Here is a 13,329-nt window from a genome sequence, read left to right as displayed (position 1 = left end):
TTGGCCCATTGAGGTTGCATATAAAGCATTGTCCTTATATTTAGAGTTAGAATCAGCTATTCGATCACTCTCAGCAACTCCCTCTCTTTATTCTTCTGCATTGGCTAGATTGGTTTTCTTACCCAGCTGATCATGCTTTAGTGTTTAAACTCTCGATATTAGCCTTGAATTCCTGAGCCGCATCACTGATATTATTAGACTTCTCAATATTGGGAGCTTGAATGTTTAAAAAAAAAACTTCATCGATCAATTAAATAAGTTCATTACTATATTATTCTCTGTCCTTATTAATTAACCCAATAGGAGCTTGATTAGTTTTGTTGATGGCAGATTCCACCAGCCATCAAACTGTAATTTGAGAGATGGAAGAACGTCTCACCAAGAAGATTAATGATTCAAATTATCTGGTTGATCAAGGTTATGTTCTTAACCTTGTTATTTGGGCACGGAAATTATAGAGAAATTTTAGGATCTCATAGGTTCATTCACAATGGAAGAAACTCAACCGACAGGGACCTTTGACTTTTGGTATTCCACAAGTTCTTCATTTTCTGATAGGCTCACAAAGGTATATTTCCCTAGATTAAATGGTGAAAAATATTTGAGGAATAGCTCTCCAAATGTGAACAATTTGTTTTGCTTGACAACTATTGATGGAAGAGCCATCTCAGAAAGATTTTGGAATGTTTATGATGATTCATATCGATGATCCTATGTCAGTTTAAGGCAAACAGGGACTGTCAATGAATATTTGGATCAAATTTGGACCCTTTTAACCAGGGTGTAGTTGAATGAAGAGTACGAGTCACTAATAGATGACGATAATTGTCCTCGTTGCTAACAGGGATCAAAATCTATTTTGCATGTCTTAAGAGTTGTGATCAAGCAAATGAACTCTGGTACCCAATCATCAAGCAGGATTATTGGGCAAAAGTCTTTAGCCTAGGTAACATGTCTTGGCTTGAATATAACCTTGAAAATGAATATATTGAAAATACGTATGTCTTGCAGTTTGCGTTTATATTAATGTTTTGTGGTTGGATCGTAAGAAATTGATGTTTAACCAGTTCTCCAATTTTCTACAAAATTGGCTCCTTCAAATAGTTATACAAGTGCAAATGCTTTGTGAAAGTATGGCAAAACATGCGGCATGGATAACTTTGGTTCCATTATCAATAATTCTTACAAGGGAATTGAACCGAATGGGAATTTCGAGTCCTCCTGTCGTCCGTGGCTTTCACGCTTCATTTCAACTCCAACCCGCTGCGTGGCGTTCACGCTCGCGTCGACTCTCCTCTGGTCTCCTTCGTTGCCTTTTCGTCTGGATTTTGTAAGCTTTTTCGGCCGATCCTTTTTAGTTCGTCTGGATTTGGCGGAAAGGAGTTTGTCAGTAAACTTTTCATTTGTGTCAGATGCAGGCTTTCAATTTTGCAGAAAAGGATTTGGCAGAAGGTTTCCTTTTCGTTTTTGTATTCTCTCAAATGGCTGGTAGGTTTGATTTCTTCATTAATCTAAATCCCAATTGAATATTTATTGTTTTTTCCCTGTTTCATTCTACAGGTTCTTGCCAGATTTGTTTCATTGGTTTGTTGTGATCTGATTTGTTCTTCTTTTTTTTTTTTTATTACTAATTTTTCCAGTTTTATTGTGTATTCATTACTCTCGTATTTCTTATGTTTGGCCTGTTTTTGCTGAGGAGTTTATGTCCGACCTATTTGTGCATACTAGGTATGTTTCGCTTAACAATCATTCTCTTTTAAGGTCGCTGTTTTGATTGTTGGTTGTGCTGATTTAAGTTTTTGGTATATAAGTTGTGCTATTTGATGCTTTTCCCCCAAATTTGATTTTTCAACTAACAATTTCCTTTGCAGATTCAGCTAGAACTAAAGTTAATGGTGAATCTTGAAAGAAGTAAGTTCTCTATTGATTCTATGACTATTGTTTGTTTGGTAGAAGCTCAAACTATTATCTAACAGCTAAAACAATTTTTTTACATCAATTTCTGATTCTATCGAATTGTTTCTTTGAATTTACTTGGGTGAGGTGGTTGAATTCGAACCTGATAGCTTTTTGATAATTTTTTTCGTGTTGTTAGTTTGAGCACTTACAAGCTTTAAACAAGCAATACTTGTTAAGTGGGGTCGTTAAAAAGTCGAAGAATCACTTTGTGTTTTGTGAAAAAAGGAAGGGTTTTTATCTACTATGTTGCTTTGTTTTGTTTGGTTTTTGAGGCTTTTGTGAATAGTTGTTATTTTTTTTGGAAGCAATTTACTTCACTTTTGAACGTCATGGTTTTTAGTGTTATCATGGACTTGCACAATGTTCTCTTTTGATCCATTTTACATCTTTTTTCTTTTTGGAGTTTGAGTTATTTTTACTTGTGAAACGTGTGAAATTTGTGTCTTTTATTTATGGTGTTGGAATAATTTATGGTGATGGTTATCAATAGCTTTTGATGATGTTTTAGTTTTGGTCTTAGGAGTGAGGTTTCACTTTCATCAAGTTTTTTGAGGTGGAATCTGAAGAGGTAATGGTGATGGAGGACATAGGGTTGTTTAATCAAGTTTGGCAATGGGTTAGGTCGCGAAAAGATGCCGGTTGGCATGCTCGAACTATGGTGGTTTGTTGTAGAGACAGAACTTCGATGTTTGTTGAACGCCACTGGCCTATGGTGTGTAGGGGTTGCTGAAAATTGGGGAGCTTGCTTAAGTTATCATTGATTTTTTTGGAAGGATTCTGCTATAAGGGGGTTTCAGTCTTTCATTAGATTTGGTTCAGTGATGCTACTGCTAATAATATGGAGCTTTCTTAGTCTCACTTCTATGTATTGCGTGGCTTATGTGCTTGTTAGCATGGTATGTATTCATTTTTTGCTGCTGTTTCTGGTTTTGATCTCTATCATTATACCTATATTCAATTTATGATTTTTTTCTGGCTGTTATTTGAGTAATTATTATTGCCTACTTAAGTAAGATACCGTTTTTCAAAGCGTGCCTATTAGCTTATCGTTTAATGGTGTGATGATTTCAAATTCAATTGAATGCTTCAGGTTGCTGCTGGGGTTGCTGTCCAATACTTGAGCTATACTCCTGGGATTTTTGTTGTAGGGCTCTTTGGTATCCTTATTTTGTGGATGTATGCTAACTTCTGGTGGATCACAGGATTATTACTCGTAGTTGGAGGTATGGTACTCTTATTACCGTTCGCGTTTTCAGAAGTGTTCTGCAGTAACCATGATAAAACAAGAGAGGGTATGCCTATTGTTTTATCATCTGTTGTACTGCATACAACATTCTATTAAAATTTCAGAGCTTTATAGTTTATACTCTAGCTGTAAGCATAGTTCCTGGTTGAATTATAGATTCTTTATAGTTGCGGGTTTTGCCCCTTAGTTATTTTGTTTTTAAGTTTATGTATTGTTGTAAATAAATAGTAAATATTCTATTATTAGGAGTAATCTTCTATTAGTAATTTGTATTTGGCCCATGAGCCCATTAGGTTAGAATAGCCTATATAAACACATTAGTGATTGTAAATGTTGGAATATATTTAGTTTCCTAATTTGTTATTTTAAACATATCATTATTTCCTTTTATTTCTCCTAAAATCAAGGAGATAGCCAGTTGTACTTTTATTATAAATACCAGCCTTGAGCTGAGGAATAAAAAAAAAAAAGCATTCTCTCATATTTTTAACATGGTATCACGAGACCTAGGTTAGGGTTAGGGTTAGAGTGCTACTGTAAAGCATTCTCTCATATTTCTGTTCGACCCGTTATTTTACCCGACCCATTCCCATACCCGTTTAGCCTCTCATGGCCGACCACAACAAGTGGCCTTCCCTAGGCCAGGCCTATACCGGATCCTCGGTCAATAACGATGGCCAACCTGCAAGTGCTGGCCGCGGAAACGGAGGAGGTGGCCGCGTAGAAGGAGCTGGCCGCGGAGACGGTGGTGGCCGTGGTGGTGGGATACCAGACTTCGGAAAGATACCAGACTTTATCGCTACCAGTAGCGGTAATGGCGGAAACAACGAAAACAAGAATAAACCTGTTTATGGTGACAGAGATTTCAACACAGGCTTCAAAGACAAGGAGGGTTCCTCCCTCAAGGTCGATATTCCTAAGATGAACGGGAATAACTATAATCAATGGGCCCAAACTGTTCGATTGGTATTGGATGGCAAAGGAAGACTTGGTTTTTTGACGGGTGATTTCGCTGAACCGGCACAAGGAGACCCACTTCACCAACAATGGAAGTCTGAAAACTCCATGATTATTGCCTGGTTAGTAAGCACTATGGAACCTGGCATAGGCAAGCCTTACATGTTTTTGCCTTCAGCAAAGGATGTGTGGGAAGCTGTTAAGGAAACATACTCTGATATCCAAAACGCCTCTCAAATCTTTGGTTTAAAGTCACGATTATGGCATGCTAAGCAAGGTGACCGGAATGTAACTACTTATTACAATGAGTTGCTGACCTTGTGGCAAGAGTTGGATCTTTGTTATGATGACAATTGGAAATGCGCAGAAGATAGTGTTTTATTTCTAAAGAGGCAAGAGAATGATCGTGTGTTCATGTTTCTCGCTGGGCTGAATAAAGACCTTGATGAGGTAAGAGGTCGAGTTTTGGGAAAGGTTCCATTGCCAACTCTTCGTGAAACTTTTGCAGAAATAAAAAGGGAGGAGGCACGACAAGGAATTATGATGGGCAAGACACCTCGCATCTCTGAATCTGAAGGCTCAGCTTTGGCAACTAGAAACCCCTACGAAGGAAAAAAACCAGACGAAGTTCCTCGATGTGATTACTGCAACCGCGAATGGCATACGCGTGAAGAGTGTTGGAAGCTCAAAGGCAAACCTCCTAACTGGACTCCTAATTGGAAGAAGAAGAAAGGTGGTCGTGCATTCCAAGCAAGTAATTCTGATCAAGGACAACAATCTACTTCAACTCAGGGTCCATTCACTACGGAACAACTAGAGAAACTGTTCAAACTCCTCGAGTCTCAAACTCCCTCTTGCTCTGTAGCAACAAAAGGTAACTCTGTTTTTCTTAGTGTTAGTCCCAATCATACTTGGATAGTAGATTCCGGTGCCTCTGATCACATGACAGGTGAATCCGCTTTGTTCTCTTCATATAGTCCATGTGCAGGTAATCAAAAAATAAAAGTCGCAGATGGCTCTTTTTCAGCCATTGCCGGTAAAGGGTCAGTTGTGTTGTCTCCAATGTTAACTCTTAAAAATGTCCTTCATGTTCCCAACTTGTCCTGTAGTCTAATGTCCGTTAGTAAGTTAGCCCAAGATATAAATTGTCAAACTAATTTTTTCCGATCTCATTGTGTCTTTCAGGATTTGAACTCGGGAAAGATGATTGGCAGCGCTGAGGAGAGTGGAGGACTCTACTACTTTGACATTGGATCTGCATCACAACTACCTTCTGAAACAATAAGTTCCTGCTTTGAGTCTTTTTCTGTTTTGAATAATCATGATGACAATATTATGTTATGGCATTTACGATTAGGTCATCCTAGTTTTCCCTATTTAAAACACTTGTTTCCAAAGTTATTTCGTAATAAGGATATTTCTTTGTTTAAATGTGAAGCATGTGAATTTGCGAAACATCATCGTTCCCATTTTGCAATACAGCCTTACAAACCATCAAAACCTTTTTCTATTATTCACAGTGATGTTTGGGGCCCTAACCGTACAAGTACACTATCTCTTAAGAAATGGTTTATCACCTTTATCGATGACCATTCAAGGGTATGTTGGGTGTACTTGTTAAAGGGGAAATCTGATGTTTGTCAGGCTGTAAAAGATTTTTGTACAATGGTGCAAAACCAATATCAAACTAATATTCAAGTCTTTAGAAGTGATAATGGCAAAGAATATTTTAACGCTAATTTGAGTGATTTTTTTCTTAAAAATGGAATTATACATCAAAGTTCTTGTCCTAATACTCCCCAACAAAATGGAGTTGCAGAAAGAAAAAATAGACATTTATTGGAGGTAGCTAGAGCCTTACTTTTCTCAAGTAAAGTACCAAACTATTTGTGGGGTGAAGCGGTTTTGACTGCTGCCTATTTAATTAACAGAATGCCTTCAAAAGTTCTCAATTTTCAAACTCCAATTGATACTTTCAAAGAATGTTTTCCTAGTACTCGTGTTTCAAATGATTTAATATTAAAAATTTTTGGTTGCACAGCCTTTGTACATGAACATAAGAATGTTGGAAAACTCGAACCACGTGCTATAAAATGTGTTTTTGTTGGATACTCCCCAACCCAGAAGGGATATAAATGTTTTGATCCAAAAAACAAGAAAATGTATGTCACTATGGACGTTACATTTTTTGAAAACAAGTATTTTTTTGATGATACTCATCTTCAGGGGGGGAATTTAAAGGAAGACTCGTTTCAAACCGAGGACATGAGTTTTTTTAATAATTTATCTTTGCCGGAATCAGAAAGTTCTAAGACTTACAGTTTTGCACCAACAGAAAATGGCCATGATTCTTTATCTGAGCCTACTCCTGTTATGAGTAAGGAACTTGGTGAATCTGAGCCTACATTTTCTCATGAAGAAAATCATGAGAATTTTCAAAGTAATAATGATGATCTAATTGAAATGCCACAAAGTAGTGAGTCATCTAAAGAGAATAGGTTTGAAGCAGAAAACAACATTTGGAAAGGAAAGGTCTTTGTGAGAAAGAATCACAAAGGAAGTGATGAGTCCACATCTCAACAGTGTCATGAATCTGAACCGGGGAATGATCAACCTCCTAAAAACCGAAAAGGTAAGTCTATCTCTGTTTCTGAGAGTCGTATCTTGTATCCCGATATAGATGATCCAGTTGCTGTTAGAAAACCTGTTAGATCTTGCACTAAACATCCCTTGTCTAATTTCATATCATATTCAAAATTGTCTTCATCATTTTCTGCTTTCACCTCAAAATTGTCTAGTGTAGAAATTCCAAAAAATGTACAGGTTGCTCTAGAAGTTCCAAAGTGGAGGGAAGCTGTACTTGAGGAGATGAAAGCCCTTGAAAAGAACAAAACTTGGAGTATTATGACACTACCGGATGGGAAGAAGACAGTTGGATGCAAATGGGTGTTTACTGTGAAGTATAATTCAGATGGGTCAATTGAAAGGTATAAGGCTCGATTGGTAGCTAAGGGGTTTACTCAGACCTATGGTATAGACTACTCAGAGACATTTGCTCCTGTTGCTAAATTGAATACTGTTAGAATTCTCTTATCTGTTGCAGCTAACCTGGATTGGCCCCTACATCAGTTAGATGTTAAGAATGCCTTTCTCAATGGTGATTTAGAAGAAGAAGTATATATGGACATTCCTCCTGGTTTTGAAGACAGGTTTGGATCAAACGTATGCAAACTAAATAGGTCTTTGTATGGATTAAAACAATCTCCTAGAGCTTGGTTTGAAAAATTCACTCAGTCCATGAAGAAACAAGGGTACGTTCAAGGGCAGGCTGACCACACCTTGTTCACAAAGTTCTCCCAAGATGGGAAAGTAGCTGTCCTGATTGTTTATGTTGATGATATTGTTCTTACCGGAAATGATACAGTTGAAATGGGAAGAGTAAAAGAGAAATTAGCAGCAGACTTTGAAATCAAGGACTTGGGATCCATGAGATATTTTCTTGGTATGGAGGTTGCTCGATCAAAAGATGGTATTGTTGTTTCCCAGCAGAAATACATCATCGATTTATTGAAAGAAACGGGAATGAGTGGATGTCGACCGGCAGATACCCCTATGGATCCTAATGCAAAACTTTGGGAAAAAGGTAATGTTCCTGTTGATACCGGAAGATACCAGAGATTGGTTGGGAAATTGATTTATCTGTCACATACCAGACCAGACATTGCGTTCTCAGTTAGTGTAGTAAGCCAGTTTATGCATTCTCCTTTTGAGGAACATCTTGAGGCAGTCTATAGGATACTGAGATATTTAAAGGCAACTCCCGGAAAAGGATTATTTTTCAGGAAGACTAATGAAAGAAATGTGTCTATCTTCACCGATGCTGATTGGGCAGGTTCGATTACTGATAGAAGATCAACTTCTGGATATTGTGCCTATGTTTGGGGTAATCTTGTGACATGGAGGAGCAAGAAACAAGGAGTTGTAGCAAGAAGTAGTGCAGAAGCTGAGTTTAGAGCTATGGCTCAAGGAATATGTGAAGGATTATGGATCCATAGAGTCTTAGAAGAACTTAAGATGAAAATTGAGCTTCCGTTGAAATTGTACTCTGACAGTAAAGCTGCCATTAGCATAGCTCATAACCCTGTTCAACATGACAGAACCAAGCATATTGAGATTGATCGACATTTCATAAAAGAGAAGTTAGATGCTGGAATCATATGTTTACCTTTTGTAACTTCAAGTCAACAAACTGCAGATATCTTAACCAAAAGTTTGGCAAGACCCACCTTTGAGCATTTGATAGGCAAGTTGGGCATGACAGATATCTATGCATCAACTTGAGGGGGGGTGTTGGAATATATTTAGTTTCCTAATTTGTTATTTTAAACATATCATTATTTCCTTTTATTTCTCCTAAAATCAAGGAGATAGCCAGTTGTACTTTTATTATAAATACCAGCCTTGAGCTGAGGAATAAAAAAAAAAAAGCATTCTCTCATATTTTTAACAGTAAATTATTTATAACTTGAAATATAATAATATATTCAGTTTTCACATGGCATCGGAGCTCTCGTTCTTTGAGGGCCTTGCTTCCGCATAAACCCTAGCCGCCGTCATTGCGGTCATAAACCCTAACTGCCTTCATTGCAGGATTAGGATTTGTTACTACTGCCTTTATTGCAGTTTCAGCAAACAGGTGCGAAATCACTGTTCACACACATACTGTTCATCCGCAACACTGTTCACGCGCGAACTGTTCATAGCAGTACTGTGCGTCACTGTTCATTCAAAAAAAAAAACTTGGATTTTTTTTCTATTTTGTTCTCCTTATTAAGACAATCACATGACATCGGTCAATATGTCAAAAAAAGGATTTGTTCCACTCAACCAAGATGAAATAAAGAGGTTGAAATCTTTTCTTAGTGAATTGGAGACACCAACAACGGTTACAACTTCTCTGGCATATTCAGGTATGTTTCCGTTTCCACTTTCTCTTGGTAAGTCTCAATTTTCTGTTGGATTTAATGCTTCGGATACACCCTATAAGTATAACCAATATTGGATACTGGATTCTGGAGCCACTGACCACATGACACCCTTACCCACACAATTTTCCACTTATTCACCTTGTCTCAATAACAAGAAAATATCCACAGCAGATGGTACCCTTTTAACTGTAGCAGGTCAAGGAGATATCCAAATAAGTCCATCTATAATCCTACGAAATGTCCTTCACATTCCCAAATTGTCTACTAGCCTAATTTCCATACAAAAACTCACCAAAAACCTATCATGTAATGCTATTTTTTATGACAATGCTTGTGTTTTTCAAGATAAGCATTCGGGGAGGACAATTGGAAATGCGAGAGAATGGAATGGTCTTTATTACTTGGATAACCAAAATCTCCCCCCAAATCCACTCAACAACAACAACTCACTTTTTTCGGAATCAATTAAGACCAACAGGGATAAGGTCTTTCTATACCACCGTCGTCTTGGTCATCCTTCATTTAGAGTCATGAAACAAATATTTCCTTCCTTTTTTAAAAATTTAGATGTTGAGAGTCTTTGTTGTGAGGTGTGTGAACTTGCTAAACACAAACGTGCCTCTTTCCCGGTCAGTAACAAAGTGAGTACTTCTCCATTTTATTTAATTCATACTAATGTGTGGGGTCCTTCTAATGTTCCAAATATATCGGGTGCTCGATGGTTTGTAACCTTCATCGATGATTGCACTCGGGTTACATGGGTCTACTTACTAAGACAAAAGTCCGAGGTTACCTCTGTGTTTCTACATTTCTTCTCATTGGTAAAAAACCAGTTTGGAGTGAGTATTAAGAGGGTCAGGTCTGATAATGCCAAAGATTACTTCAATCAAAGACTTAATTCCTTTTGTCAAAAAGAGGGTATTATTCATGAGTCCTCTTGTGTCAAAACACCCCAACAAAATGGGATTGCTGAGAGAAAAAACAGGCATTTGTTAGATCAAACACGTGCTATATTATTCCAAAATAAGGTTCCCAAGAAGTATTGGGGAGAGGCGGTTTTAACCGCATCGTATCTCATAAATCGTTTACCTTCTAGTGTCCTTGCCTCTAAAACTCCTATGGATGTTCTATCCTCATTTTATCCTGATGTGTCCACCTCTTGTAATCTCATTCCTAGAATATTTGGGTGTAAGTCGTTCGTCCATATCCATAGTGATGGTAGAGGGAAACTTGATCCTAGAGCCTTAAAGTGTGTCTTTATAGGGTATTCTTCCACCCAAAAGGGTTACAAATGTTATCATCCACCGTCTCATAAATTCTTTGTCTCCCGAGATGTCACCTTCCATGAACATGAAAGTTACTTCATTCAAACTCATCTTCAGGGGGAGAGCACAAGTAAGGAAGATGAGTCTCTTATACTCCCTGACCTTAATTTCGGGCCAGAAGTTGAGGCTGAAACTAGAGGTGACAATGTTGAGACTGAAATTGATCTTGAAAATATTGAAACTAAAGTTGACAATGTTGAGACTGAAATTGATTATGAGAAAGATGAAAATGTTGGTGTTGATGTGAGATATGGGAAGAATTTAGTATACACAAGAAAAAAGACCATTCCTGAATCTACTCATATCCATGAGTCCGATCCAATATTACATGAGGTAACTTTCCTTGACCCTTCAAACTCTAGTGATTCAATTTCAGAATTTTCTCATACCCAGGAACCAGAATCTAGCTCAACCATACAAAGGGAACCAGAATCCATTCTGATAAAACATAAAAACCCAAAATCTAGAGAAATAACACCAGTAGACTCTAAAGATTTACATCTCCCAATTGCCCATAGGAAAAATACTAGAACCTGCACCAACAAGCCACTTTACCCTCTATCCAATTACTTATGCTTTGAACAATTATCAACTACCCATAAAGCCTTCCTCACAAGTCTAAACACTACCACAATACCTACTTCCTTGTCTGAGGCATTGTCTGACAGGAAATGGAAACAAGCCATGGATTTGGAAATGGAGGCACTTGATAAGAACAATACTTGGGAATTGGTCTCTCTACCAAATGGAAAGAAACCTGTAGGGTGCAAATGGGTATACACTGTAAAATACAAGGCTGATGGATCTATTGAGAGGTACAAGGCAAGATTGGTAGCCAAAGGGTTCACTCAGACTTATGGAATAGATTACTCTGAGACATTTGCTCCAGTTGCAAAAATGAACACTGTTAGGGTGATATTATCTTTAGCAGCTAATTACAATTGGAACTTGCAGCAATTTGATGTAAAAAATGCTTTCCTTCATGGAGAACTTGAAGAAGAGATCTACATGGATGTACCCCCTGGATATCGTGAAGATATTGCTGCCAACACCGTGTGTAAGTTAAAAAAGGCTTTATATGGACTAAAGCAATCACCACGAGCTTGGTTTGGAAGATTCACCAAAGTTATGGTTGGTTTGGGCTTCAAACAAAGTCAAGGAGACCATACTTTATTTGTTAAACACTCTAAGTCAGGGGGAGTCACAGTGTTATTGGTGTATGTGGACGACATTATCGTAACAGGCGATAATGAAGAGGAGCAGCAAATGTTAAGTCAACACTTAGCCAAGGAATTTGAGATTAAGACCTTGGGAAAATTGAAGTATTTTTTGGGAATAGAAGTGGCTCACTCTAAGAAAGGAATTTTCATATCCCAACAAAAATACATTACCGACCTTTTGCAAGAGACTGGCAAGACAGCATGCAAGCCTGCATGTACACCAATTGATCCAAATATAAAGTTGGGGAATGCAGAAGAAGATGTTGCGGTTAATAAGGAAAGGTATCAAAGATTGGTCGGCAAACTAATATATTTATCACATACTAGACCTGATGTTGCTTTTGCTGTAAGCTTGGTCAGCCAATTCATGCACCAACCAAAGGAGATTCATCTACAAGCTGCACTCCGAATTGTTCAATATTTGAAAGGAACTCCAGGTAGAGGAATTTTGTTCGAACGAAATGGAAGTGTGGGACTTGAAGCATATACTGATGCTGACTATGCAGGGTCAATTGTGGATAGGAGATCAACTACAGGATATTGCACTTTTTTAGGTGGAAATCTTGTGACTTGGAAGAGTAAAAAACAAAGTGTGGTATCCAGATCTAGTGCTGAAGCAGAGTTCAGGGCAATGGCACAAGGTATATGTGAATTACTATGGCTGAAAAGCATCTTGGAAGACTTGAGGATAAAGAGTGATGAACCAATGAAACTCTATTGTGATAATAAATCTGCTATTAGCATAGCTCATAATCCAGTGCAACATGATAGGACCAAACATATTGAAGTTGACCGACACTTCATCAAAGAAAAATTAGATAGTGGTCTAATTTGCACTCCATATGTCTCTTCCCAAGGCAACCTTGCAGATCTTCTAACTAAGGGGCTGAACGGCAATAACTTTGAAAGAATTGTTTCCAAGTTGGGAATGATAAATATTCATTCACCAGCTTGAGGGGGAGTGTTGTAAATAAATAGTAAATATTCTATTATTAGGAGTAATCTTCTATTAGTAATTTGTATTTGGCCCATGAGCCCATTAGGTTAGAATAGCCTATATAAACACATTAGTGATTGTAAATTATTTATAACTTGAAATATAATAATATATTCAGTTTTCACATGTATATTTTTTTCCTGTTGATTAGTTATCTGTTTTGACTTTGGTTCTCGGTAAAATTATCGTGTGCTTTTGGTTGTGCTGTTGTTTGATTGTAATTGTGATGCAAGTGAATTTGCTATTCATGTGTGGTGTGAATCATTGTTGAACTTTAGCTGTAAAGATTGAGGAGAATGAATGATGTGTTCTTTGTGAGCCATGATTTTGCTTGCATGTTTGGTTTCTCTACATTGTAGCTGATCTTGGGTTGTTTTGCTTTTCTGGTATTACGCACTGTGATGAATGGCTGGCGGTGCTGTCGAGGTCGAGGTCAATGAAGTGCAAATCTTTGTTTTTGTTTTGTCCATGGCTGTTATGTTTTGATCTTTTTGCATCCTTTGGTTTTTCCTATTTATGGGATTTGCCTTTCATTAGTTTCATTATGTTAGGATTTCATGTGGTTCTCCCTTATGCAGGCCTTGTAATTTATTTTAGGAGGTCTCTACCAAGGAAACTAATGGCAGGTTTTGCCTTG

The sequence above is a fragment of the Trifolium pratense genome, linkage group LG1 (genome assembly GCF_020283565.1).
Source record: "Trifolium pratense cultivar HEN17-A07 linkage group LG1, ARS_RC_1.1, whole genome shotgun sequence".
Lineage (NCBI taxonomy): Eukaryota > Viridiplantae > Streptophyta > Magnoliopsida > Fabales > Fabaceae > Trifolium > Trifolium pratense.
The sequence above is the reverse complement of the archived record's forward strand: the minus strand, read 5'-3'. Positions refer to the sequence as shown.